The sequence below is a fragment of the Saccostrea cucullata genome, unplaced genomic scaffold, assembly GCF_032062105.1.
Source record: "Saccostrea cucullata isolate Sc308-1 unplaced genomic scaffold, CSIRO_AGI_Scuc_v1 ctg19115, whole genome shotgun sequence".
Taxonomy (NCBI): Eukaryota; Metazoa; Mollusca; class Bivalvia; order Ostreida; family Ostreidae; genus Saccostrea; species Saccostrea cuccullata.
The window spans coordinates 3,622-8,196 of record NW_026939389.1 but is presented as its reverse complement, the minus strand read 5'-3'; the positions used below and the strand labels follow the sequence as shown (position 1 = coordinate 8,196).

Here is a 4,575-nt window from a genome sequence, read left to right as displayed (position 1 = left end):
GAGAGAGAGTAAACTTGAGATTAACACTTGAAGCTGAATCTAGATAAAGGTAATGAATATTTCTTTATTACCTTTTGAGTAAGTGTCAAGGTCAGAGGTCAAGGTCAATGTCAAAAAAAACAAGGTCCAAGGTCAAGGTCATTTGGATTTTAAGCTTAAATTGACAATTATTCTAGTTTTCCAATGACCTTGACCTTTGACCTTGACCTACTTTTCGAGGTCAAAGGTCATTAGATCTCATGCACTTGGTCCTATAACTTTACCACTTGTCATTGAAAAGTTTTTAATTTTTTTGTAAACTTTAAAACTTTCAGGGGCAATAACTCATTGAAGTAGTCACCGAATACTTTTGCAATGAATAGATTCCAGACTCCTCTCAATTAGTGGAAGACATTGGTGAAAGTTTCATACCTCTACGGTTTACGGTTTCAAAGGAGTAGCGATAACAAGCATTTCTTGCGAAAGGGGCAATAACTTTGAAAGGGGTCAAAGATTAAACACGGGGGGTCGTTTTTCGGAATAACTTTAAATACTTAATATCATGAACTATAAGGTTTTTCGATAAGACTTGCGGTTTCAAAAGTCCGGGAAGAAAAATAATAATAATAATAATAAACATAAGCATTTCAAGAGGTCTTTCCACAGAAAGGTGGAAAGCCCTAAAAAATTGACAAGGCAACTATGTTAGTAAAACGTAAGTGCTTTCTTCATTCTTCATATATATATATATATATATATATATATATATATATATATATATATATATATATATATATATATATATATATATATATATATATATATATATATATATATATATAAAGCCCTTCAATTTTGTTAGATGTCCAAATATAAAATCTGTCTCTTATAAAGTGATAATTATAGATAAGCTAATTCACACTTTATCTGTAAAAGTGCATTCATGGATAGACACTTTGAACTTTCTTAAACAAAAAAAGATACAATTGTTTTTAACAATACGTATTCTTGATATTATAATAAGCCTTGAATTTTTGAATACATTTTATATCAGGTAAAAATACTTTGCTTGCAAAAAAAGGACTATATTCTAAATTCATTTTCTCTCTTTCCAGTTTGTGCAGATTTCATTAAGCATGGTGTACAAAGTTCTAAATATAAACACATTCCTAATGCAAGGGTATGTAAAGTAAAATGAAAGTTGCCTTGTTTTAATTTTTTCACGTTACATTTTACAAATGCCAAACATTTCATATATTTAACGAGACCGAGTCTAATTACTGTATTTCTGCCTTATGGACTTATGGACTTTGAATTTTTTTGACAGTTATAGTTATTGTTTTAAGACTAATAAAATCAAATGCTTACCGTCCCGATTTCTTTAAGGATCATCTCAAATGTTTATTTTTACTATTGAACCCTATAGGAAAATATCGCCAAATAATTCATTTTTCCATATTCTTTGTATTTCTGCCCTAGAGATTTCTTTTTCATTCAAATAGATAGAAGGTGTAGTTAAAAGTCACCAAATTGTAAAATTTAGTAAAAAGAGACCATCTAGCTTGGTATAGGAATTAATTACAAATTTTATTTTCTCAATAGAGCCTTATTCCTCTAAAATTGCCACATTACGGCGTAAATACATATCAATGCAGATGAATCAATGGTGCAATTTTTTTACGGAAAAATAGCAACTTTTGGATCTCTGGTATGTTTCTTTGGATGGTCTGTCATTAGGTTTTAGTATAATATTCATGAACGTCTTGAATAAACAAACGCCATTCTTCTGCGTCATGGTTACCCTACAAAATCAGAAAATGTTGACGTCGTTAAAGCCGTTTCAGCATTTTTTCTTCTGATTAATATCGTAAAAATCACCCTTTTAGACCAGTAAGGGTTTTTAAATAATGTTCATTTTGTAATAAAATAAAAAAAATGGCTAAGGTGTGCTGTTGCACTTATGTGGCAGAGTGAAATTTGTAGTTATTTTTATCAATTTATTATGATTATTCAATTTATTATTTTCATTATTTAGAAAAATTATTTGAATCATGAATTTGTTGAATATTAATATATTTTAGCTACTGTAAGTTATTTTCTAAGATAAGTGTATCACTCATGTGAATATTTTTAACTTTTGCACACTGTATCTATATTTAGAGGGAATACCCTTTTCCTTGTTTTTTATTGGTCAGTGTGGTCAATTGTAAAGAATTTGGTCATGTGATACATTTGGAGGGAAGTTTTCTATTGTGTGTTAAATGTATAGTTCCTGTGCTGTAGTCTTTGTTGTGTCATCCATTTTTTTGTCCAGAATTTTATACCTGTTACAGTAATTGGAATCTTTTCTCATTATCAGGTCAGTTAATTTGTATTTACCTATATAGTCTTTATATTAGATGCATGAAATATTTGTTTTGTGATATTAGAAATATTTAGATACCTATGCTCTTAAAATGGCTGATTGCATTGAAAACATGAGGATAAGTGTAACATTTATTTTGTAAAGAAATACAGGATTTAAATATAACTATAGATATAGCACAGTGAACTGAATAGATGAAGTTAGTGTATTTATTTCTACCTTTAGAATTCTCATGATCAAAGGATGTAGACAGTAGATTACTTATTGTAAGACGACCTTTACACCTCATGTGAGGTAAGCATTATTTCTAGAGTATTATGTTTGAAATATATATGTCATGATACATCTAGGCTCACAATTCTGGTGAAATATACATGTAAATATTTTCTTTATGAATTCATGTGAAATAAGGTTTTACATGATGGTATACAGTGAAACTTGATTGAATGTATTATCAGTATATTTGTAGTCCTTTGTTTATTATAATAATGAGCAATGATAGATATTTTGATAGACACATATATTTTTGAGTCTTGTGTATAAAGGGAAATAACTAGCATTTTCAGTTTATTCTAAAACATGAGCGTAAGAGTTATCTTTCTTACAATGTTGTTTATTAAGCTTTTATTATGTTACAGGGTCAATCTGAATCATTCTATCATCTGTCATTTCATCAATGTATCCAAATAAATGGTGTAAACGTTACTGGAGTTAGTCATCCATCCATACTGAATACGAATCGCCCTAAGACTCCGGGTTACAATGGCGCCCAACGGAATTACGGGATAACGTTTCCGGAACCGGAAAGTGCTGCTCCACGGTTTAGACTTTGAATTTAGTGACACTTTGTTTACTTCCGGTAGTGAAAATTTCCAACAAACTTTCGATTGAACATTTATCTTGGATCTGTGATTCATATAAGTGAATGTGATTATATCTTGTGATTCATTGTGAAATTTTGTGAAAAAAAAATCAGTGAAATTAGTGAAATCTGTATGTGAAAATTCTCATCATGGCAACTGGCATTGATGGTGAAAAAGCAATCACTACCCAACCTACAAGTCCAATCACAACAACCGCACCAAATACAGTTACTGCAACAATCACAACAACCGTGCCTCAGAAAAGTGAATTTGAAAAAAATGTTTCTAACATTCCAAGCTATGGGATTAAATCCAAAAGGTGACACACCAGAGGAACTGGAAAAGTGGATACAAAGCTACATCAACTCAAAAGATACGAAGCCCATTCAACCAATTCATTCGCTAACCTTACCAAACACAACACCAGCTGCTATACCAAAGAAAACAGTTACTTCCACGTTATTACCATATCCGCCGAAAATACGATCTTTCTCGGGAGGAGACAACAAAGCTGAAGTTTCATATGATGTTTGGAGATATGAAGTAAACATAACACTAAAGGATCCAACTTACACAAGAGAACAAAAGGACTTCGCAATTAGACGATCCCTGACTGGATCTGCAGCACGGATGATTATATATCAAGGCCTGGAAAAGCCGATAGAAAATCTTCTAGAGACCCTGGATAGTGTGTATGGTGGTGTACAAAGTAAAGAACAATTGTTAGCCGAATTTTATGGTGCCAGACAGAAGGAAGAAGAAGATATTACAGCATGGAGTGCTCGACTCGAGGACATATTGGGAAAAGGTCTGGAAAAAGGAATCATCAAGCACACAGAAATGAACACCATGTTACATTCCATGTTATGGACAGGACTCCGACAAGAATTAAAAGACATTACTGGTTACAAATATGACACTATCAAGGATTACAACAAACTTAGAATCGCTTTACGACAAATTGAAAAAGACCACATTCCAAACAGATCATCTAAACCAAACATTGTGAAGTCAGCTACTGCAGCTAATATGTCATCAGAGTTAGAAGAACTAAAAGGAATGGTACAACAGCTGTCGCACAAAATATCGTCAAGTCAGCAACCTCAATTTAGTCAAACGTACAGAGGAGGATATAAGAACAACAGAGGAAAATCTAAAGACTGGTACACTGGACCACGCCAACAGAGAAATTTTTACTCAACACCAGAAGATAACAACCAAATACAACAACAAGCAACATCCAGTGAGAACAAAGGAGAAATAATCTGTCATAGATGTAGACAACCGGGACACATAGCAATAGGATGCCGTGTAAAATTAGACCATTCACGGGTGAATTAAACTCCAAGAAGCCTATACAGAGGGGCC

General features: G+C 32.3%; 1 long non-coding RNA gene across 1 annotated transcript; it reads left to right on the top strand.

The window, feature by feature from the left end:
* The first annotated feature begins 1,944 nt into the window (after window positions 1–1,944).
* On the top strand, window positions 1,945–3,049 carry LOC134252991 (uncharacterized). The gene is made up of 3 exons (XR_009989050.1): window positions 1,945–2,338; window positions 2,570–2,638; window positions 2,983–3,049. It is a non-coding gene; the product is annotated as an uncharacterized LOC134252991 (long non-coding RNA).
* Window positions 3,050–4,575: the final 1,526 nt, after the last annotated feature.